A 24,450-nucleotide genomic window follows, 5' to 3' on the forward strand; every position below is an offset into this window, starting at 1 on the left:
GCTGCATCCCTCTGCTGTTACAAAGAAGGAACGAAACAGCCTTGACTTCTTATTTCTTGTTTCATTCTGGTCTCCGAAGCTGGCACCAGAGCGCTTCCTCTGCTCCAGATTTCCTACCCGCAGCTGCCAACTGGCTTGGCTGGGTCGATTTCATGCTTTTTTCATTAATTTCCATCATTCACTAATTTCCATTAATTTTCCATCAGATTTGTCCCCCCATGGTTGGCCAACTTTGAAAGTTGATTTCTATCTCCAAAGTGTTAAACTTCCTTCCATTCCCAGGGTTTACTTCACAATGGTACTCACTGAGCACTACTACTATGTCAAAACTCGGGGCAAACTGATCCATCTTTTTGAGTCTCAATCTCCGCATCCGTTGAAAAACAAGGAAATTCAAACAGATGGTACCTAGCGCCCTGGAGCTTTGAGCCGCCTCACAGGTGACCCGGTGCACCCTAACTAACATCTCGGTAGTGTCTGCACGCATCTGAGGAGCGCTGCCACTTTCGGAGCCGCCCGTGGTAGAAGACGGTCAGTAGGTGGCACTGTTTGTTGTGGATTAGCTAAGGCTCTGCGCATGCCAGCCGGCTCACCTGATGGGGGGTAGGGGAGGGGCGCCCCGTCCCCCGGAACAGAACGCTCAGATGTCTCAGAGGTTAGTGTGACCGGGAGCAAAACCCAGTTCCTCTTCCCGGCTCTTTAAAAGGAAAATTCTGTTTCAGATACACAGAGAGGTGGGTATTTTTAACACAATTCATTTACCCCTTTCCAATTTGAAACTCAAGAAATCTGTGCTTTCCCTGTGTTTCCTTCGTGTCCTTGTGTTCAGTCCTGAGTGAAATTCAGGACAATTCTTCCCATCCCCCTCCTGTAGCACCCCTGTGTGTCTCTAGGGAACCTATTACTTTACAGGGTTTTTTTCCCCGTTGGCAACTCTAGTCTGAGAAATACTCAAATTCGTGGGAAATGACTGTCCTGAGTTACAGCATTCTCGTCATATCGCTATCTATACCTATATTTATTTATTAATCAGTATATACACATGTGTATGGTACCCAGCAGGTAACCAGACCACTTTCATTAGCCATGAGCAAACCCATTCCTTCTGAGGAACTGGAAGAGCAAAATCAACGAAGCATAATTTGTAACTATTAGGTGTAGGGTGTTGCTTTCAACTACTGTCTTCTTACATCTTTCTTTTCTTTCGGTATGTTTTTATTCATGAATTTAAAGCAGCAGCAAATAGTCTCAACATTAGAGAGATAAATAGCTTGTGTGATATCACTGTCTTTTTAAAGTGTTCTGACAAATAGTAGTTGATAAACCTTTTAGAATTTTGTCTCCCTCTACTATATTTTCAGTCTCTTAGAGTCATGGAGAATATTTAATGGGCCAAGGACCCGAGGAAGCGTATATAGAATTGCTTAATAAAGACATAATGGGTGCTTAATAAATACTAGTTGGATAAATTAATAGTTTCATCTAAATTGATCCAGTTTTTCAGGAGAACTATCTGCTACTCTCCAGATACATTGCTAATAACTTTCATTTCAAAATCTGGTTCCCCTGTGATGTCTGCTTATCACAGGGGATGTCAGTTATGTCAGTAACTTTCTTTGTGTTATTAACAGAAAGTGAACATGAAGGTTAAGAAAAGCATAATTAACTCAATACATAGAACTGTGCTTAGGTTAGTTAATTTTTCTTAACATTTGATTATTATGAAGATACCCATGACATCATCTTATTCTGTAACAGGAAATACTATTGGTCTTTTTCTTTTCCCTTACAATTATAACCTTACTCATTTTAAATTATTTGGAAAACTTTGAGGATTTAATTTCTGGTTTGTTTCATTTCATTTGAGGAGTTTATACTGTTTATACTTTTTACTGTTTTGAAAATATTTCTTAGACTCTACTAATAGCCATGAACTATGGAAAGGTATGTGCGCACTGTAATTTTATTCTATACAGTTCCTAGGGGTATGTCACAAAAAACTGTAGATAGGAAAACTAACATATTTAACAAGTTGTGAGTTCAGTCCCCAGTATCCCCCCAAAAGTAGATACTACTTGAAGAAATCACATGATATTCTGTAGTATCACTGGTCTCCTAGAGATGCCTCAGACAAAGGAATAATATCTAGAATATATAAGGAACAAAAAAAAAATCATAGCCCTCAAATTTAAAGATCTAATTAAAAATGAGCAGCTGAAATTAATACTTTTTAAATGAATAAGTAGAAATGGCAAATAAATATATGACAAATGTTCAATATCACTAGTCATTTGAGAGATGGAAATTAAAACAATACTAAGATTTCATCTCACTCCAGAAGAATGTCTATGAAGAAGAATTCAATCACTTATGAATGTTGATGGGCTATGGGGGAAAAGGACCCCTTCTTCACTGTTGGTGGGAGTGTAGACTGGTGCAACTACTGTGGAAATCAGTGTGGAGATTCCCGAAAAATCTAGAACTAGGGGTTCCATTTGACCCAGTTGTTTCCTCCTGGGTACCTTCCCAAAAGAACTGAAAATATACCACAGTGATAAATGCGCACACAGGTTTATAGCAGCATAATTTGTGAGAGCTAAATCTTGGGAACAGCCAAAAGGCCCATCAACTAATGAATGGTAAAGAAGATGTGGGTTTTTACACAATGGAGTCCTACTCAGCCTTAAAGAACGATAAACTTAGGACTTTTCTAGATAAATGGATTAACCGTGAGACCACATTCTTGAGTGAAATAAATAAAAAACGGCACATTCATTCAAATATCAGACAGTTGCTCTGTTATGAGAAACTGAATGTACAATCGATATTGTGAAATATGAAAAAAACGTTCGAATGGAGAAAGGAACCAGGACCAAGGAAGAGGGAAAGGAAGGGCAGGAAGAGAAAAACAGATGAGATAAGGATAAAATGGAACCAAAGATTTGTAAATAAGGAAGAGAGATTGAAAGGAATGGAGGAGAATGGGGAGGGGGGAGGCAATCTCAAGACCAAGAGTGCACGGAAAGTCGTGACCACGCACTTGTGTGGCTGGAGCGATCAGGAGGGGCTGTCACCCTCCGTGAGATCAGATAGTGCCCACGCCGTGACTGTGCTAGGGGGCGAGGACATGGGCAGCCTCGCCCTGACACTTTGCTGGGGAGCGCTGAGAGCAGTGCAACCTCTCCAGAAAGCAGGTCAATAACTTCTTGCAAACTAAACACACACTTACTGTGCCACCCAGCCCTGAAAGCTGTACACACCATCCTAAGAAAAGGGAGTGGAATGACCTCCCTTGCTAGGGTGAGCCTGGGGCACCGAGCTGCGGGGAAATGCTCCGCCTCTAAGGACATTCTTGGGCCAACAAAATTACAGAGATGGAGAACAAATTGGCAGTGGCCAGAGGTGGCGGGTGGTGTGGGGCGGCTGTGGAGGGCATGGAGGTGCTGGGGACGGTACATGAGTTGGGCGGAGGAAGACAACCCCATCTATTCACACTTCCACGTGGACACAAAGCTAACCTCAAAGAAGGAGAAAAATAGTAGTGGTTCCCAGAGCCTGAGCGGGTGCTGGGAAGGAGGGCTAGGACAGGATGTGAAAGAGCACAGGAATGCAGTTGGGAGGAAGCAGAACTTTGGTTGACAAGTATTCATTTGCTATTTCAAAATAGCCAGCAGAGAGGATTCTGAGACTTCCAACAGAGAAATAATGTAAGCCTCAAGTGATGACTATGCCAGCTACTCTAATTTGATCAGTACTGATTGCATGCATATATTGAAATATCACACTGAGACCCATAAATAGAGTCTGTCACTATGTGTCAGTGAAATGTGTCTTTATACACAAATGCATAACGCAAAAACAAGGAAAAAGACATTTTAATGGTGATGGCACAGTTCTGTATCTTGATCATGATAGTCATTACATAAATCTGCACAGGTGTTAATGTGTCATAGAATCGCTCCAACATTGCACCAGTGCCAATTTTTCTGGTTTTGATAATGTCCTACAGTTGTGGAAGGCGTAATTACCAGGGAAAACTAAGCAAAGAAAGCTTTTCTATACGACCTTCGTATCTGAGTCTAAAATAACCATCTTCTTTTGAATTTAAAAGCAGGCAATGTAATATTTTTCTTTTCTCTCCTCATAGCAGTTTTTCCTTATTTTATACATTATAATTATTCTCATTGGGTGAGTTTTTCCAACACTAGACTAAGCTTTTTGAGAATTCTTTGAAGCAGTAAATGTAAAGGTGTAGAAGAAAAATTGTGATTTCTTTACTTGGCAGCCAGGGTAGTTAATACACAGAGTCCATCGAAGCTCATGGGAAAAGAGGCACGCTGGTGTAAAAAGAGCACTTATTTTTAAGGTAAAAGTTCAAAGGATATGACTTACTGAAGGTGCGGCAATGGCTGTTGTGATCAAGACACTGCCAAGTCAGAAATTCCACGTTTCTTATTGTATACTGAAGAGCAGACACGAATAAAAGCTGCTGGGGTAAATCTTTGATTGGTTTCTCACTCATGTGGTGAAATGCTTTGCATTTTCATGTGGTGCCCAGATGTGTTCAGAAGGAACCTGACTTGACATTCAGGACATCTAGCCATAAATTATTCCGACCCCTCCATGTGATGTAGAAGATATGAATCTTAACAATTCCGTCTACTGAGAAAGAATTCTTGAGATCACTATTGGGAACAGTTTCTGAAAAAGTAAGTTGCTTGCCATGGCTCATAGATACGTAGCTTGGATCATGAATTTGAAGCAAGATTTCAGTGATTTCTTTACTCTGGTATCTGCATATTCATCTTGCTGTAATTGTGATCTAGAGCGTGGTTTTGGTATGGATACAAAGCAAAGACTTGAAAACCCCAGAACGGTGGCCAGTGAAGTCAGCCAGGTGCTGTCCTGTCTCTGAATTTGAAGCTCAGTCCCCACACAGCCCCACGTGAACCTCTTCCTCTCTTTTCCAGGGGAGGAAAAGCCAGGTACGTGTCATTCCAGTTACCTGCCCAATTCTCCTCAGAGTTATCCTGGTCTTTTCAGTCTGCTAATGGACTGTAAAATGAAATTAGTTTCTCAGGCTTTCTGTACTGGGTGAAAGTGAAATTGGTCAGTGAGCCGGAAGTTGGCTGAAATATGCTATTATTTTTAGTGCACGTCTTGCAGTAAGGGATAAGCACTTCGGGGATTATGTTACAGAGAAATTGACACAAGAAACGGTTGAAATTCTTTATAGACACGGAGATCCATAAATATGCATGCGTGCACACAGTTGTGCACAGAAACACAGAAACACACATGTATGTTGGCATACACACAGTCTCACTAGGACAGGCATTTACTTAGTGGATGCCCAAAACTCAAGTTCAAATTCATTACAAAATGGAACTATTGGTGATGAATGATTGCAGGGACCATCACAATGGCTTATGTTACAAAAAAAGATAGTTTTTGAGAATTTTTAAGTGAAATATGCTCATAAGAAGAAACCCTGAGAACTAGCAAGAAGATAAGATATGTTGGTGTAAACTATTATTAAAATTTGTTTCCTGAGACTTGAAGTTGTTGGCAGTTATGGAAGTCATGCTGGGCTTGGAGCAGGGAGAAAAAGAGAGTGTGGGAGCTTGTGCTCCAGCGGCTCAGAGCTGCCGAGTTCCCCTGGAGCACCAGGGTCCCTCCCCAAGCTGTCCTTTTCTCCTTTCCTCTCTTTTTTCTTCCCTTCTCCCTTCCTCTTTCTTTATTATTTTCCCAGCTTTGTGGGCTGTTTTGGTTAACACTTGCATTGTGTTCAGGCCCAATGATTTTTGGTCTCAGTTTATTTCGTTTGTCCTAGATAAAAGTTTTTCAGATGTACAAACAGCCAGCAAAAATGTGCATCCTGCTCAGTTATGCTCAGTCCGGTATCTCTTAGCAGTTTCTCCCAGAAGATGAAGATGAAGAAGAAATGTCTAGCTACAGGCAAAGCAAGCACTGCTTCTGAAATGATTTGATGCCCTCTCCGTTTTCATCACTTGATAAAGATTTGTGTTATCTGAAGTACTATTCTATCTGCCTCATAAAAGAAAAGGAATTTTAATGTGAGAACAAATAAAACTCAATGATAAATCAACATTGCCAGCATATCTCTAATAAATATTTGATAAAAGGCTAGCAAATTCAAGATCCTTGAAACTTTAATGGAAGAAAATTTATGAGAACAGGAAACCGAAAGTAGGCCATCTCTGTGGGCGCTGCGCTGCTTCATCTCATCTGGTTTCTAGCACACAGCTGTATGTAAGAACGTGGGTGCACGGAATGTGGGTATAAGACCATCATGATCCTTTCTTTCTACATTAAACTCCTTGTCTTGAAAAATATCTTGACTCTACATGAATCTGTGTACTTTTCTGAGAGCATGCATAACATGTTTTTTTTCTCAGGAATGCAATGAGGTTGCTGTTTCCAAAAGCTCTTAAATTCTGAAATATAAGAAGTGTTCTTCCCAGCACTGGAACCCAGAAGCCACCTATACACAATGTGGTGAACAGAATGCGCAAGATCTCTCATGACAAATCTGAAATTTGTTTTTCTCAGCTACGGGAAGCCTACTGGGAGAAGATTCCAAGCAATTTGGCAACTTAAAGCAAAATGTATGCTTTGATGTTGTACCATTCCTCCGAGGAGTAAGTCATACCATATTGCAGAAAAATGGGGTTGAGTGTTGCATTTATAATTATACCCCCAAAAGTGATTCCATGGCTATCATGCAAGGATGTGACCTAAAAAAGAAGTCATTGTCGCAAGGCTGGGTAGCATTTACATGCCTGTGTAAATGTGTAGTTGATCACACATCGTACCTCCTGGTTTCTCCTTCCCCTAACTTAGACCATGCGCTTTCCTAATTCACTTTTGGCTTAATATTTTATTACTTAATAATAATTCAGTAAATTTACTTAGAACAAGAAATCCATCCAATGACTCAGGGCTGAGGGATGCTTGCAGAGTAAAATAAGCATGCATTTCGTGCCATCTGAGGCTTTCCAGAGTCCCTCAGCCCAGTCGCCACTAATGCCAGGAGCTTTGAAATAAAGCAGAAGCTCTGCAGGGCACGATCCCTTCCCAAGGAGGGGAGTTCATGGTCCCTGGACGTGAACAGCGAACACGCCGTTGCCATCTTTTCCTGTAACCAAAATTCTGATAGACCCCAAACAGAATCGAGCCCATTTTAATGTAAAACAGAGTAGAAATCAGGGATGAAAAGACTTTCAGTTATATATAATTTCTAGTTGGGGATTTTAGTTTGTAAAGGACTGTTGATTTTTAAAAGCAAGGGAAGAAATGTCAGTATCCTCCTGAGGAGTTTTTGATAGGAAACCTCAGTCCTCCCAGAGCACATCTGTTTTCAGACATCTGTATGGTTTCACTGTTTACCAGATCTGAAGTTGGGAAGATGGATCTTACCTCCGTGATCTCTTGGCATTTTGTCCTAATTTAATTAGCAGTGATTTTTTTCCTGCCTAACAACAGGAAGCATTTTTGTGAACTATTGTAGTTGTTAATGTGACAGAAGGGATCTAACTTTTTAATCACAGACATTCATGTTTTCAGCAGCCCTTTTTCACTTTTCCCTGTATGTCACCCAGTTCCACCCCGTGATGACTTATCTCCAGGGTGTGACTGTTCTGCCTGTAACATAAACCATGAATCAAGCAGTTGGCAAAGTATTGCCTATGTGGAGTCCGCCTCGGTCTATTTCCTATTCTTCCACAGGAAACCTGCACAAGGCAAGGTATTTGTCTACTTCCTTCAGTGGATACAAACAGAATGAAGCCACACAAATCTGGATGGGTTGGCAAGCATGCCCAAAGAGGAAGCTCCCGCCTGAGTTAGGTAAGGATGAGATTAGGAAGCTTGAAATGCAGCTGTTAAGGGGAGGCTCTGCCGTCTTCAGGGATGCACCTTTGCACGGCGCAGACTCTGGAGACGGGGGTGGGCTCGGTAGAGCAAGAAGACATCCCTCACTTGGTGAGAGGAGACAATATCACACAACTGAGCGTGTTTCTGTGCCCTTTGCTGTCTATATGAGGACCACAGCCAACATGTGACGCTCAAGTTGTAAACCTTCATGCTGCCCAGAACCTGCACACTCCTCCCATCCCATGTATCCTGCAAACCCCACTGATTCCGACTCAGAAGCTTCTCCACTGCCTGCTTGCTTGTCTCTGTTGCCCTGGCAGGCACCACTCTGACTTAGCTGAGACACCAGCCACCCGCGCACGGCCAAGCCCACTGCGGCTCCGGCCTAGTCTTGCCTGCTCTTGCTCACCGCTATGAGGCGAGCAGGAAGTTTTCAGACTCTGAAATACATGCAAAGGAGCATCTGGCATAAAACCCACAGTCACCTGATACACTGCGGTGGGCAGGATTCCGTGAAACCCTCTTGTGTTCCTGCGGTTTCACACAATCTGATGATTATCTCCTTTAGAAAAATGTCCATTTGTCTTTTTCCCTTAGAGCAGCATTTCTGAGATTTATGTGTTATGATGCAAATGAAAATTATTCAAGTGGTGGATGAGCACAGCCTGGAGGGGAGAGTCTTGAGGCTATGTGGATTCTGGTTTATAGAAAGCACTTTTATTTATGTTGTATTATTACAGTAAGAAAAATGAAATGCAAACTGTTGGGAAAGAAACTGTAATTTTATTTGTGTGAAACTTTGAAACAAGACCTTGTCAAAATTTTTTCCTAGTAGGAAATTTTAGTTTGCAAGTGTGAATATGACTTTTTTTTTGATACATATTTGAAGGAACTTCACTAAATTTCTCACCGAGATGTTTAACGATGGCTTCTCTGAAACTCTGACAGACGTCAACCAGCAAGAGGCTTCCAGCTCACGCCTGGTGGTGCAAACTCAGAGGTATCACAGTCACCCTTTGCCCACCAAGGGAGACTCCTTTCACAGCATGAACTAGAGTTTGGATAACATCTTTGATGTGTGACACCCTTAAGTCTATCAGCTCTTTCTCTCCTTTCACTGGCCACCAGCCTCTCAAAATTTATAAAGGTAATCCAGTAGGTTTACAATTTCATGATGTTTTTCACATAAAATGAAAAAATGTTCTTGGACTGGTATCACTCTAACAGTCTGTTCTACTTAGGACCCAGGGCTCTCAGAGAAACTGAACCAGCAGAGCGTGTGTGCATGTGTGTGCATGCATGTGTGTATGTGTACTGAGAGAGAAAGAACCATTTGAAGGAATTCCAGATGACTGTAGGGGTTTTGTGAGATCCAAATCTGAGGCACAAGTTAGACACCCAGGGCAGAGGAGCAGCCCCAGTCCAATGCAGAAGCAGGCTGCAGAACAAGAAGAGCTGATGTTCTCAGCAAGCTCAAAGGCAGAGCATGGGAGAAGCCCTCATGCTTGGGGCAGGTCAGCCCTTAGTCAAGGTCCAGCCAGTTGTCATCAGCTGCCTGGGAGATTCAGCCTCATTCAGTTTATTTTGCCTGAAGTCAACTGATCTAAATTTAAATAGCACCAAAATCTCCATTGAGTCCATCATAGAAACAACCAGAATAATATTGGGCATTGTCCCAAGCAAGCTGACACATAAAATCAATCGTCACAGTCTTACTGGATCTTGGGGTCACACACGCTGGCACCCTGTGTTCTGGGAGATATGTTCTTCCCTTGCATTGTGCAGAGAGCAAGACTCCGAACAGGCTTCAGGTGAAGTGTGAATGAAACACAGTGGACAGTGCTGAGCATGGTGGCTGACACCCAGGGAACACTCCACAAACAGAAGCTCCTTCCATTTGGTTTATAGTGGTTTCTATTGTGTTTGTAATGATCTTGTTATTATCTTTGCACAGGAGCTGGGATGAACCCCAGACCTCACCTCTGCAGCTTGCTGCTGGGAAGCTTGAGGTAAGCTGGACATCCATAGAACTGGGCAGGGCCTGGTCACCTGAGGGGGAAACTGAGAAAAGACAATGGAGAAAATCTCTGCTGGAAAAAAGAGATTCACGCCAAGTTCCTCATAGGAGCCTCTAACTACAAATAAAGGAACAGAGATACTTCTCTGAGAGTCACAGAAGCACAGTGGTAGCATCTCTGTGTGCCCCAAGAGGAAAATCTGCCCCTTCTGTAGGTTGCCTTATTCATCTCTAAATCTGCAGGAGAAAAGCAGGCCTATATCAGTGAGTTCCCTCCTAAAAGATGAAATACAAGTTCAGCACCCTCTGGAATTGGAATTCCATCCCGGCCCAGGCCACTGCCAATCAGGAAGCCAGCAGCAGTGCCAAGTGACTCTGTCTTTCCTCTGAGCTTTCCTGCTGTTGGCTTCAATTCCCACGTTTATTTTTCACAAATGCGGAGCACTTCTGAATGAAAGATGGACTACATTCTGTTCCAGTCTGACAGCCGTTCCTGTGGTTGTCGCTCCTGCTGCTGAAATCACATTTCTGATCACTTCAGCCTTTGGGCAGGCTCGTGCTGGCCACAGATGTGAGCATCTCGTGTTCCTATCTGGGAGATACAACTATCTGTTCTCTTCAAACCACTATCAAAATAAAATCCAGCTTTTCTCCTTCTGGATGACACAGCCCTGCTCTCACAGGACTCTGTTCCAGTCCATGTGAAGGCAAGCACCCAAGAAGAGAACACATGACTGTGTCTCATCCAAAGGATGCTAATTACCTACAAGGTGTAAGGCACTGTGGGCACCTTCTGAATGGTGAGCACAAGGCTCTCTTATTATACTTCCTGCTATTTCAGCCAGCAAAGAAGAGCCACCCATGGAGAAGACGGCACAGTGAGCCTCAAATTACAGGTTTAAGGTCCGTCAGATGATGATGGTGGTGATGAAGATGATGCATGTATGTTTTTGTGTATGTGGATCTCGTATAAAAAAAGACAGGATGAGAAAGAATACAGCACAAGTAGAGAGCTCCTGATTATGCAACTTCATTAAAGCATATGTGAGAATTAATATATAAATATCTGACATCTGTAACATAAGTCAGTAGGGCCTATAGAAGGTACTGAATTTGTATTGGGGAGATTTTTTTTTAGTTGGGATGATCAAAGGAACTCACCATATGCATTTACAGGAAGATTAATATAGAGTCACAACACCATAATGGAAACATTGATTCAGAATGAGAACTTGTTCAGTTGTATTAGTCAGCTTTCTGTTTTGGGGGAAAATTTCCTGACTCTCCCAATTTAAAGACAGAGAAGTCTGTTTGGCTCATGATTGCAGAGGTTCAGTCCATGGTTGCTTGGCATCAGGGCAGGAAATTCTTGGCAGAAGGGTGAAACAACAAAGCTGTTTCTTTCCTGGTGGAAGGAAAGCAGAACAGGGGAACTGTGCCACCGGGGGGCAGAGACCATCTATGGTACCCAAGGTCACTCACTCTCCCAAGTCTCACCCAGACACCTGCAGAAGTGTGCTCTGCCGTTTCGCTGTGCACTCCCAAACCCATCAACCATGTCAGCACAGACACGTCGAGCCATCCTCGCAGTCCATGAGAAACACCATCTGTATGTGCACCAACACCCTGTGATGAGTGTGTTTGCTATGTGTTACAAACATGTAGAAATAAAAAAAATTCTAAAAAATGTGAATACTTAGCAGTCATGAACAAATACAGTGTTGATAAGAATTTAGAGGAGAACAGGACTGAGATGACACTGAAGAAATATTCTGCAGCATCTAGACTTTCATGGATAAGAACAAAGAGTTCTACTATTTGCAGAATGACCAGAAACAACCTCTAGTACCTTGAATAGACAGCGTAGAAGATGCACACAGGCATTGAGGGGACTGGTGATGGCATGTGAGTTGACCAGGAAAAAGAATAAATGACATTGAATCATCATCCAGTGGGCCAGTAGGACAAGGAAGTAATTCTAAGGACCAAAATCAGTGGGACACAGAATGTAAGCCTTGTGGATGCTGACGTGATAACTATTAAAGTCATGAGCACCAGTGAGACTGACTTTAACAGTGACCAAGAAAAGAAAGGCTTGAGTAAGGGGCGAACATAAATTTTCTGATCATTTATTATATAATAGGCATTGGCTGTGGTGTTTCCTCTGGAACATTTTATTTATATAGCATAAAATCCTAGGGAAATGTCTAAGGGAAGGCATGGGAGAAGAGAAAACATTAAAAGAAAAAGTACGAGAGGGGAAATGGAAAAAGAAGGTCAGTAGCAGGTCTGTAGCAGAAGAAGAGAGAGGGACAGGTCATGCTGTACCGTCAGGTTATTAACAGTCTGGATGATTCACCAGAGAGAGCAAAAACAGGATTTCAAGGCGATACCCAATAAACTAGGAAGACAAAAAGCCGACCCACAGAGGTCTTTTCCCCACACACCCTTCAGAGTCCTCTCGCTCCCCTCTCTTTTTCCTGGTGCTCTTTGTCTCTGCCTTTGCAAGTTCTCTCTATGAAAAACTGGCTCTGGGACCCTGGACTTCTCAGTGAACATGTACTGCTAGATCCCATTTTGCACAGCCAGTACTTTTTCCTGGTGGTTTTAAATGCTTTCTTTATGTTGAGTTTTTGTTTGCTAGTGCTGGGGAATAAGCCCAGGACCTCTAGAGTGCCAGGCAGTGCTCTGCCCCTGAGCTACTGACCAGCACCTTTTGGATGCTGGTACATCATGTGCGGGCCTGAATTTATGCTCAGAATGACTGTGTTGAGTGATTGCTGTTACTGTTTTCATTTGTCAGTGAGGCAAACAGAGGCACAGATAAACAGCTCTCCTGAGACTATGCAAACAGAAAGTGAAGGCATTTGGGTGAATGGATTATGCCTTTGCATATGTGAGAGAGATGGAAACTAATCATAGGGTTCCAGATTCATGACCTTGGCATTTTCTGTTTAGCTTTATTTGTTTCCAGAAAATCACAGAGACATTTTTTATGTACACACATCCGGGAGATAAGATGGCCTTCCTCACACTGGGAATGAGTCTCCCCAGAAGTAAATGGGAATAGAAAACCAGACAAACAAATAAACAAAGGAAAGGCTTTTCAAAACTACTAACCTGGATAAAAATACAAACTGTTTTAATAAAAGGAAAATCAGTAAGTACAGGCCAGCTGTTACTCCTGCCCCGTGACCTTTTGTCAATTCGTATTTTATAAATTGGTGTTGAGATTTGCACCTAAGACCTTGACAGCAGGATGTTAGTTCACTTTCTGTCTCCTTTTGTGTGTTTATTTTATGAGCTGATCAGTGTGCACTTTTCTTATAGAAATAAATAAGCATCTTGTTCACACACTGAAAATTCCTCGGCTGTCCTTTCTGAATCTTTAGAATCCTGCAGGTTCTAAGTTTCCCTAGATTTCTTGTCACTGCTTCCCTTGTAAACTTATTAAACTTCCTAACTTATTGGAAAAAATGGATAAGTAAAGATAACATTGCCATAGAGTAATCTGTTTTTTATACAAATCTCCCAAGTTGGTCTGTTCACTTTTGCTTTAATATTCAGCTATAGAAACTAAATAAACTCCTAAAGGGGTGATTGGGGTGATGTAATACACACACACACACACACACACACACACACACACACACACACACACCTCCTAGAAGGAAATGATTTTCCCATTTCTGTCTTACAGTGTCAGATAAAGATGTCAGTCTGTCTGATTGTATAATGCCCACCTGCTCCATCTGACCAGACACAGGTTGAATTAATTATGCAGATGTTTGATTGAAAGTCCAAATTTTTTCAACTTTACATGAAATAGGGGAGAAGCCTAAGGTAATGTGAGTCATTGTCTTACTGTCCAGTGGAACAGGTCTGAAGAAAATAGTAAATAGAGTCAACCTGCACAGCCTTAGTAAAGAAATAAATGTCCGTGCTTATCCAGCCCCATCAGTCCTCATGGTCACACATAGTTACTTTGATGGACCAAATTCAACAGAATCGAGCAGAAGCGCTGTCCATGGGATCCAAAGACCCAGTGTGAAGGGATTGTTTGAATGTTTCTTCAGCTGTATAAAATTTAAATTGGTAACTAGATTTTATTTTCATCTTACTCTAGAGCAACTTCAAAGCTGAAAATGTCATCTTAGTTTCCTTAAAATCAATTATTCTTGATAGAAAATTAATAGACTGCCCTTGATCACCAAATGGTGTATTGGGCAGTAGAGAAAGGCTAAGGAGGAGACTGGCTTTGGGAAGGTTCACATCTGGTTCTGAACCTTAGCTCTGCATTACTAACACCTTGGTCTTGGATAAATTTCTTGACTTCCCTAGCTCTCAGCTCATTCCTCAGTAGAGCCCAGTGTTACAGTAAAGATTAGCTACAAAGAATATAAAATGCCTGCTGCTTTGTAACGTGCAGCTATTCTGATTTCCCTAATTTTCAGAAGGTGTAAGTTTTTAAAATCGATGGGTCATGTTTATCTGGAGTTTTAACCTTGTGCTTGGAGGTCTTCCTAACCTAAATTCAAAATGTACAACTCCTGGGCCAGAGCCCTCATGAACTCACTGAAGGACTCTGTTCTGAAACCAGCCACATTCTGCCGTCGTCTCAGCAGTGAGGACAGTGTGAAGCACGTATAGACGTGGCCTTGGTCCAGCAAGGGTTTAAAAATTTCAAAGAAATAACACAACAATGAACAAAAGTGCTTTACTGAAAGCAGTACATGCACAGCATGACAGTGGACAGAGAGGCCTGGCTTACACTAGGCTGTCGGCACAGTACCTGTATGGGGCACAAGTCCTGCACGGATAGTGCGGTGAGCAGTGAAGTGTGGGAGGGGTGGTGGTCACAGGCGGGGGTGGGTGTGTAAGAGTCCTGGGTTAGGGAAGGGCTTTGTGCACTAAGAAACATCAGCAGGATGGGGTGGGGGTGTGGGAAAGTCAGGCTAAGAGGAGGCAGGGTCGGGGCAGCTAGGGGTGGGCGTTGTGTTAACTGAATCCGAGGCTTGCCCCAGCACAACCTCTCCTCCTACCGCGTCCACTGAATGCTCACCGGAGCTTAGCGAAGCACATCAGAAGGAAGACGGCTCAGGGATGTAACTCAGTGGCACAGTGCCTGCCTGGCAAGCACGGGGTCCTGAGTTCGACTCCCTGAACCAAACAACAAACAAAAAAACCCCTAAGCATGAGAATTATCTGAGGACTGAACATGAAAGAAATTTTAATGGCAGAAATCAGATTGGCAAGGCAAACACACACACAGAAAGTGCCTGACAAAGTACCCTGGCACAGGCTGGGCCCCGGGCTGCTTTGTATCCTCAGAAGGGGTGGACAAGGGAGTCCCAAGGCCAGGGCCACCAGATGCTGACCTGGGGCTCCAGCACAGATGCTGATGGCCCTACAAGGAGAAGGGCATGTTCACAGCCACAGTGCGGCCTGGACATCTTCCCGGAGAACCAAAGAGCTCAGGTAAGGGTGGGAGGAGTTGTGCAATGCACTTCCCAAGACCAGCCAGGGTGCCATGCGAAGAAATCTGTATCATGCACCCAAAGCTACATAACATTTTCAAGCAGGCTGCAACCACAGAAATTTGTTTTGGGCTAGACCTCAGTGGAAAAGTCAGCAAATTCCTCAAAGGTGAGAGAGTGCACCAGATGCCGCTGTGCCTTGACCAGCAATCCTACTGCTTACCAAGAATGTGTGTAGGGAAATTAGGCACACACACGCACACACACATGCACAGAGAAATAGAGACAGAGACAGACACAGAGCGAGCGAGCGAGAGAGAGAGAGACAGAGAGAGACAGAGACAGAGAGAGACAGAGACAGAAACAGAGCTCCAAGTAATTGCTAGAATAAAGCAAGTATCGATAAGAACTTGTCAACTTTCTGGTGCTGAGTAATAGGTGACAGTGCTGAACAACAACTTGTGAGTATAGAGAAGGCAAAACAGAAAAAATGTGTGCATTTAGATTACTTAGAAAGGAGATTGAAAAGAATTGGTCTGTGCTCTTAACATGAGAACCTAAAGAAAGGAAATAAATACAAAATAGAAGAAAAGGTTAATATGATGAAAAGCTGAAACCACCCAGGTAGAAAGCATGAAAAAGTTTTTAAAAAGTAAATAAATACTCTAAGGGGCTGAGGAATGGAGACAGTGGCTCGAGAAGGGAACTAAAATGGCTCCAGATGTGTCAGGTGAGGGGGCCAAGTGCAGCAAATGTAGACATTACAGGTCCCGAATGTGACCCAAACGAAAGGATAACCATAGAAGCAGGAGCAGGAGATCTAGAGACAGAGCTGGAGGATATCTAGAGACAGAGTGGGGAGGGCAGGGGATAAAAGGCACCCAGGTGTGCTATGCCCGGCTGCCTGTGCCAGGCGTGGACGGAAACTTCACACCCACAGGTGTGGACTAACAAAGTGAGATTTTTTTTTTTTTTGTCTTTTTTCCTTTTTATCGGTACCGGGGATGGAAGCGATATTTAAAGGAATTAAAAACCCTACCTGCAATGCTTCTTACTGAGAGGGACTGGGGCTCAGGGCTCCCTCGTGTGAATTGGGAGGGAATGGAGGGGTGTGGGTAAAGGCCGCTGGTGACTCCTCACCTCCGTGTGAGGCAGGGAAGGGAAAGTGGTAAGACCAGGATGTGGTCATTGGGGAGACTAAACCCAAGCCCCCTCCTCCCCGTCCCCTGTTCTTCGCCACAGCTTGGGGTGGGAGGGAGCTCGTAGAGGACACAGCACTGGGGCTCCATGCTCCTCCTCGTCCTACGGCCTGGTCAGGAGGGAGGGCACTGAGAATCATGCATGCAGGCAGTCCCTCTGATCCTGAAGTCAGGTACGCTGTGTGCCCAGCTGGACCCCGCTTTGTGCCAAGCTGGTGCCGAGCTAAGCAGGACACAAGAACAAAGCGAGGATTGTCTGCTTCTTCCCGTCTCCCTTAGAAGGCAGGGCAATGCCGAGAAATGCTGACGAGGGGTAGGCAATATTTATTTAAATATGGAAAGAAAATTACTATTTCGGGGGTCACAAATAAAGGAAAAGTCACGTGCTGAGGTATGTTAGAGGCTCTTGAGAGCCTTCTCACAGGGCAACTGCTAAGCCCCTGGACAGTTTCAGGCGGGCAGTGCCTGAGGAGCGCGGTGTAGACCTGGAGGGCAGCGTGTGCTCCCCAGACCTGGTGTGAAAGAAGACCCCGAGAACGCCGCCCAGTGGGAGCGAGAAACAGGGAAGAACAGAGCTGCAGTCAGCAGAAACAGGTTGCAAGTCATCAAGACGTCTGTCCTTGTCTGCAATGACGTAAGACTCCGTTTTAATAAGAGAAAGACATCTGTAAGTCTCCAAGTTTTTTTTCTTTTATTGTGAAAGATATTAATTAGAAAGATTTTTTCGTCATTATATATATTTTTTTTCCTGGAAAGTAAGAAGTGGGTGACTTAGCATACCCGGGTGGCTCTGAGATAAACCTGAGAGGACTGTGGATAAGTCACTTAGTTTTTCTAGACCCCAACTTCTCATCTGAAAGGTGCAAGAAAGAATACTGAGAGTAATATCATTGCACGGAGGGTCAGACAACCAAACATACACAAGACGCATCGTTATAAAAATAAATGGACTGATCACAGCGTGTGGGGCTCGGACTGAATCCAGGGCCCTCTCACTGAGCCACATCCATAGCCCTTTGTCTATTTTTTTTATTTCTGAGACAGGGTCTCGCTAATTTCCTAAGTTGCCCAAACTGAGCTTGAACTTGTGATGCTCCCACCTCAGCCTTCCAGAGTGCTGAGATTACAAGTGTGCACCATCACACGCATTTCATAAAATGCTTCCTAAACGAAGCGTGATCTACCTTATTACTGTCTATGTAACCGAGTCTTGGCTGACTTTCCTCGGGCCTCCTCTCCTGCTCGCTTGACCAGCGAGACCTGGCTTCTGCCCACTGCGCTGAGGAACCAGAGAAATATAATTGTGCAGGATAAAACAACCAAAGCTGTGAGTTAGACAGGTGCTCAAGGCGTCTAGCGAGGCTTCCAAAGGGACTGGTGAAGCAGCGGGGTGAACCCCAGGCAGTGACGACTGCTTCAGATGGGGGTCCCACTCCATGGGGGGCTCAAGTGCCTGTCCCTGTGGGAAGTATGGGATCAGTATTCCGGGTCAGGCCTGGCACCCTCTGCTCCCCAAGCCTGCTCCAGCCCCAGCCGCTTTGGGGTACAGCCACACCGCTCTGCTTCCCACCCTGGGGCAGAGCAGTGGCACAGGAAACCTTGGGGCTTGTGTCCCACAAAGCCTGAGGTTTGCTGTGACTTTGCTGAGACAGACTGGTAGGGGCAGCCAGCCTTTGCTGGTGGTATGGGGACGGAAGTCAGAGTCTCTGGCAGGCCAGGCAAGTGCTCTACCACTGAGCTAGGGCCTTAGCCCAGGAAAGACGGTTTCTTAAAGAATGCTGGAACAGTCCAGCACCACACATCACAGGCCAGGACTCAGAGATTTCAGAAGCATGAGAAGCCGAGAGTGGAAGAGTACAGGGTTCATCCCTCTTAGATCCACTTCAGTTCAGAGCAGGGAGGGCGCCACGGGAGACGTTTGCCCGGGGTAAGAAGGAGGAGGGCACGAGGAGGTGCAGGAAGGACAACTGGGGACAAGGAGAGGTGACAGCGGGAAGGTCAGCGAGGTGATTTCAAGGTCTTAAAAGGCAGGACGATTTCCCAGACCTCCCTGGCATCCTAAAGCTCGGTGTCCACTTCTGCCACGCTCAGGTGGCCTGAGCAGGGCCGTGGCTCTCATCTCCAGGCACATTTTCTTTCCTTCTAACACTGAAACCAGAGACATAAGAAGAGAATTTGGTGAGATGTTAACTCCGGGCTACTTTTGGCACACGAAACAAATACCACCAATAGTAACTTCAGTGGCAGGACTCAAAGATTTTGTTTCCCTTCTTATAGAGCAAGAATAAAAAAGACCATGTGATCTGTACACAGCCTGGGTCTCCTAGTACGGAGACAAAAATATCGCGTTAGGAATCGATTTTTAGTCAGAACGGAAAAGCAGTGCATGCTTCTGGGAGCCTCCATCCTCTTTTCCCACCCGGTGCAGCCAGGCATGCAGGGACAGGACTGGCCGGGCAGTGCGCTCTTTCCAGCAGGTCATGGGAGCACAGTGCCAGCTGCTGAATTCCCAAGAGAAGTGTGTCATGAGAAACCAGTTGGATGCTTACCTACTTCTTTTTTATGTTTCATTCCTTGAGGTCAAACAGCTTGGAGCTTTCAGTTTATTTGCTTAACAAGAGTTCACAGACTCTGCAGGCCAGCGGTGAAGCTTGCAGACCTCCCAGGGCCAGGAAACCAATCTTTAGGTAGGCTGTGAGGTGTGGGTTGGGGGCCTGTTAACCTTTTGTCCGCCCTGCTGTTCCCCTTCAGCCACATCATATCAGCCAAGGGCTGGCCCTGCCAGGGGTCTGCAGGGAAGCTTCTCTTGGAAGGGCTCTGGCTATCACCACTTTGACACCTCACACCCTAGTCCTTTCCACTGTGGCAGGGTCCAAGGTCCATCCACCCTCCACCCCCCACCCCACTCCACTCCACCCCCACCAAGTCATCTGCAGGGTTCCCTCCCAGGTTAAGGGGGTCCCTGCAGCTGTGGCTCCTGCAGAGCCCTCCCACAGAGGGGAGCGGGAGAAGGCAGAGGGAGAGGAGGAAGAGGAGGAGGAGGAGGGAGAGGAGGAGGAGGAAGAGGAGGAAGAAGAGGAAGAGGAGGAAGAGGAGGAAGAAGAGGAAGAGGAGGAGGAGGAGGAAGAAGAGGAGGAGGAGGAGGAGGAGGAGGAGGAGGAGGAGGAGGAGGAGGAGGAGGAGGAGGAGGAGAGGAAGGCATCCTCCCCAGCTGCGTGGGGTAAGTTGGGTTTATGAAATAAAATATGGAGCAACTATTGATCAAGTTTTGGAAAATCTCACCCATATTAGGGTTATGTTTTCCTCACCCCATTTTTTTCTGTCTCCGAGGAAGGAGAAAGCAAAAGTTTCAGCAGCTGCAGCTATTGGTCTTGCAGAGTCTGTGCCTTCTTCGTAGCAGACTAAGTATCTGCGAAGGTAAAATGGCCGAGACCAGGAGGAGTGGGGAAAGGCTGGTTGGAAACTCCTGCAGCACTCGGTCCCTCCCTTCAGCCCCTGATCTGAGCATCCTCCCGGTGTGGCTCCTGGTTCTGTGGGGGCAGTACAGCATCTCAGCTCTGATTCTTAGGGCCACCAGCACAGGTTCAGGGTAGACCACAGGACTCCTCAGCTACCTTCTCAGTTGTGGAATTCCATTGTCTTTAAAGTAGAAGCTCTCAGAAAATCGAAACTATTTTAAGGTGTTTTTATGTATTTGATTAAAACCATGAAGGTGTATTATCTCAATACTGACTGAAGACAGCACCATGCGGGGGGGGGGGGGGAGCTCCAGGGGCTTAACTCACAATTCTATGGAGAATGGAGACGAGGACCTGCTCCTCTGAGGTTTTGATGGCTGGAGCAGTGGGAAACCCTGCCACCCCACCCCACTCCTTTGGCTGGCAGGGCCTTGTGTGAGCACTGAGGGGTGGATGACATGTGTCCTGGGGTGAGGTGGGCCTGGTAGATCAGGGGAGCTCATGCCATGCCAAGCTTGAATCATAGAGGAGAATGCAGGACACATGCTCAGCCCTTCCTTCCCCCCAAACAGACATGGCTGGAGGCTTTGGGGACCAGGAAGATGCCCTGTGCCCCCAAGCCCTGAATGACCCCTGATTGCATCTTAGTAACACCCCAGAAATGGCTGCGCTGCTCCATTGCTTGGGAAGAAGAGAGAGCTTGGGAAGTGCAGAAGTCATAGGGACACCCCCCTCCCCAAGTCTCAAACTTTAAAGAGAATGGAGATTACACAGAGGTGACAGATAACTGCCTACTGCTGGGGAAATACACTTACTCTGAGCTGACTGCATTTTATAACTGGAACAAGACCTCACAAATAGCAGTGCGGGAAGGTCAGCGGTCTTGCTTTACGCAACCTGTTATCTCATTAGGACTTGCTCCGCTTACATCCAAGGACTCCCCAAAACCAGTGCCCTAGGATGAAATTTCTTTTGCTTGAAAGTGCAAAGGTTTTCTGCTGTTGTTTTTTTGTTTCTGTTTTATCAGCTCAGAAAAAAATGCTATCATATTTTTGTTCTTCCTCAATAGCTGATTTTTGAACACGATAGAAAGTGCTTAGCTTACAAAATACTGCCGATGAAGTAGGGTCCGCTCATGTCTTTTTATAACAGAAACGACCTGCTCAGTACTTGAAGGTTCTTTTTGTGAGAAGTAGCCCATGGATATGGAGTGGTACGTGTCTTGTGCGTTAGTGTTGTTACCAGCTGCTTGAGTAACTCCAAAGTGGGGGGGAGAAAGTGTGGGCTGGACCGCAGCTGCTCCAGAGGAGTTAGAATCTGTGGGAAGCAAGCCGATTCCAACCAGAGGGAAAAAGTCATAATTACACTTTGTTTTTATACAGTGCTTTTCAGACATGACTTCATTATTTATCAGAACATTCTTCTAGGTATAGGTAGCAAAGCTTTCTTCAGTTTACAGAGGCATAAACTTGGGCATGAAAAGATTAATTGATCTCTGTACTGCAGGGAAGGCGAGAGCGGCGCTCTGGGAAGGAATCCGGAGCCCGTTCCTCCGCCAGGGCCTGGCGACCGCACTGAGGCTCACATTTGCAAATGTCCCCAGGGTCTTTGCCACAGCACCGCATCAGCCACCTTGTCCTAACTCCGCTGCACGGGCTTTGGAGTTTTATTTGTTGTTTTGTGCTAACACAGTACACTCTCACGGAGCCATTGATGGTCTGAACAGCACGTTGCTTAGACATTAACAGAGGAAAGATGAAAATCAGTGATGATGCTTACATTTAATTTAACAGGGCACAAAAGCCACAGCTAGGAGTCACGTTTTCTCACTCCCAGTAAGTGCTGTTGAAGGCCAGAGAGAAACATCATTAGAGCAACCTCAAAAACCGATGGTTCAATGTAAATTGCCAGCATAACTATATTATCCTCATAAAAATATCTTTAGCAGATTGCTTTATGTGCGAAATTTTCCCTGTGCGAATGTGCTTTCCCCACTGGTACTAATCTCTCTTCAATTTATGCGTTCATTAATCCATTCATTTAATAAATATTTATCCAGTGTCTGAATTTTGCCTGGAAATTGTGTCTGACATTGACAATCTGGTGCCTAAGACAGGCACGGTCCATACTCCAGAGGAATCTATGACCTCTAATTCCCACAGCAATCAGACATCACAACAGAGGCACGGGCCTTGCAGGGGGTTAGCAGAACACAGGGTCAGGGAGACCGGGGAGGGTGTGGGCTTCATCCACAGGCCACACCCCAGGGCGGCACAGTCCTGACACAGATGATAAAGATGTTTACAAAACAGTTCATGTGTTTGCTTTTGGTTTCTTGGTTACTTCTTTGGTTTCTTTCTTACTGCTTTATTTCTTTACTGATCAATTGTGAAATTACTTACAATTAGAACCCAAAACTCTCCGCAGCCTTTCTTACAGTAGCATGTCTGCAGTGTTTTCTTACAGACACTGGGGAGAGGCGATTTCCCATCCTCCACCGCGTCCTACGTGCACTGATGGGGAAGCAAAAGCAGGAGCTGGGACTTCAGTCCCTGGTGGCCTCCAGGTGGGACCCCACCATGAAAGCACAGGTGATTTCCCCAAGAAAACGACAAGAACAGTAGGAGCCGGCCTGTGCTAGGGTCGAGCAGCTTGAACTCCATTTTCAGAACGTAGGAGAAAGCCCTGAGGCAGAGAGGCGACCCAGTTCGTGTGTTCAAGGTCCAGCTTGGCTGTCCAGGAAGGACGCAGAGGAGGACGCTGGCCGCCCGGTTGGAAACTGTGGCCGTGCGGTTGGCGCCGGGGAGAAGGAAGCGGCCCTCAGCTGTTGGCTGGGCTGAGCAGAGGAAGGGGCAAAAGCCACCTCGTGCCTCTGGCTTGTGTCCTGTGTCTCAGTGAGGGAGACGAAGATTCCCACGGAGCCTCATATTTCCTTGATGGGGGAGGGGAGAAGGGCCAGGTTTTGATAGGGTGGATTTGAGGGGTTCAGGAGACATTGAGGCAGAAACAGCAGCGGTGGACAAGGGGCTTCAGAGGGAACCCCCTAGGGAGTTTTCTAAGGCTACCTCCTCACTCTGGGTGCCTCTTTCTGCCCTGAAGCTTGGGAAGCTTATCTTAGTGTCTGAATTTGAAGTTCCACAGAAAACACTACCTACTTTTTGAGTGGTTTGATTCTGTTAAAAATCTCAAATTTAGAAAGTAAATTTAAAAGCGGTGCTCTTTTCTGAGATTGTGGGTACCTTATTTATTCCACTTCTACCACGTAGTGGCTTCATTTGTTTAGATGCAACTCGGTTTCTGAAATTCAGCATTTCGCTGACCTTATGAAACTGAGACTTGCTTTTACAAACAACAGGTGTCTGATGAGAGAGGCAATTCCTCGCTGTTAGCCCCGAGCTCTGATGAATCAGTGCTCCAGGTTTTCAGATCCGAGTTCAATCTCTGTGGCTCCTCCACTTGTTTGCACGTAGAGGTGGCGGGAGTGACTCAGACTCCTTCCTCACAGAGAGGGCAGTGGAGAAAGAAGACAGAGGGGAAACAGTAATGGACCAGATGGCTGCGAACCCTTGATGGAGACAGTAAAACTGAGACGTGGCGGAGGAAACGTGCAGAGAAGGGGTTCTAGTGTCCAGCAGATGCTCAGGAAAGCTTTCCCAGGAGGAAATCCCGCTATGGGAGATGAGGGAAGGCTCAAGCAGCTCACAGGGCAGTGCACAGCAGGCAGGGTGCAGCAGGGCCAAGGCCTGGGTCCAAATCTCCGTGGTGAGCAGGCCAGGGTCCTTGAGTGCCGGAGGCTGGGAGGAGAAGGCTGGGTGCAGGAGACACTGAGCGAGGGTGTAGGTAGAGGCAGAGGCAGACTGTGAGCTTCAGGGCACCAGGGGAAAGAATTCATGCTGACTTTTCCTAGAGGTGTGGCATGTTCTGACTCCTACTTTTCAAAGATCATTCTGTTGCTGTATTAAAAGTAGGTCATCAAGTGTCAAAACAGAAGCAGGGAAAATTACAATAATTCAATAAAACTGACGAGCCTGTGCTGGGATGATTAATTCCAGCAGCCTGGGAATCAGCCTGGACTGTTTTGGCTGTGGACAGTGCTGACCCCTAGAATAATCATGTTGCTGTCAGAGCCTGAGCCCAGAGCACGAAGGATGCTTTTCACCAGCTTGGCAGTGAGATCTTGTGTGCTGCTAAGAGTTAAGCAGACACCTGCATCCTGGGCTGAGTGAGACCTCACACATGCTCAGGCAGGAGTGCTAGGTACATAGTGTCAGTGCATACCTCTGCACCACCAGCAAAGAGGAGAAAGCCCCCATGAAAAATCCAGACTAGGAACCTCGTCCAGAGGGTGGCTCCTGGTGTTTTCAGCCTGGGCAGCAGAGAAAGCAGTTAGAAAGAATGGCTCA

At 45.4% G+C, this 24,450-nt stretch overlaps 3 long non-coding RNA genes across 12 annotated transcripts; 2 read left to right on the top strand and 1 right to left on the bottom strand.

Annotated features, from left to right (window-relative positions):
• Positions 1-430: 430 nt before the first annotated feature.
• On the top strand, positions 431-13,276 carry LOC101788279 (uncharacterized). Of its 10 annotated transcripts, XR_010042754.1 has the most exons (7): positions 431-734; positions 4,559-4,709; positions 4,827-4,985; positions 6,574-6,662; positions 7,750-7,869; positions 8,845-9,043; positions 9,851-13,276. It is a non-coding gene; the product is annotated as an uncharacterized LOC101788279 (long non-coding RNA). The 10 variants fall into 10 exon arrangements; XR_002789111.2 differs by having other exon boundaries at positions 4,827-6,662; positions 8,786-9,043; XR_010042751.1 differs by having other exon boundaries at positions 4,827-6,662.
• Positions 13,277-18,601: 5,325 nt separating this feature from the next.
• Positions 18,602-22,506, bottom strand: LOC134472779 (uncharacterized). The gene is made up of 3 exons (XR_010042760.1): positions 19,898-22,506; positions 19,139-19,281; positions 18,602-18,737 (listed from the first exon to the last, which is right to left on the bottom strand). It is a non-coding gene; the product is annotated as an uncharacterized LOC134472779 (long non-coding RNA).
• LOC134472778 (uncharacterized) lies at positions 19,176-23,274 on the top strand. The gene is made up of 2 exons (XR_010042759.1): positions 19,176-19,276; positions 22,501-23,274. It is a non-coding gene; the product is annotated as an uncharacterized LOC134472778 (long non-coding RNA).
• Positions 23,275-24,450: the final 1,176 nt, after the last annotated feature.

This window comes from Cavia porcellus, unplaced genomic scaffold, assembly GCF_034190915.1.
Source record: "Cavia porcellus strain 051 isolate PalLab524CR breed Dunkin Hartley unplaced genomic scaffold, mCavPor4.1 scaffold_24, whole genome shotgun sequence".
Classification (NCBI taxonomy): Eukaryota; Metazoa; Chordata; class Mammalia; order Rodentia; family Caviidae; genus Cavia; species Cavia porcellus.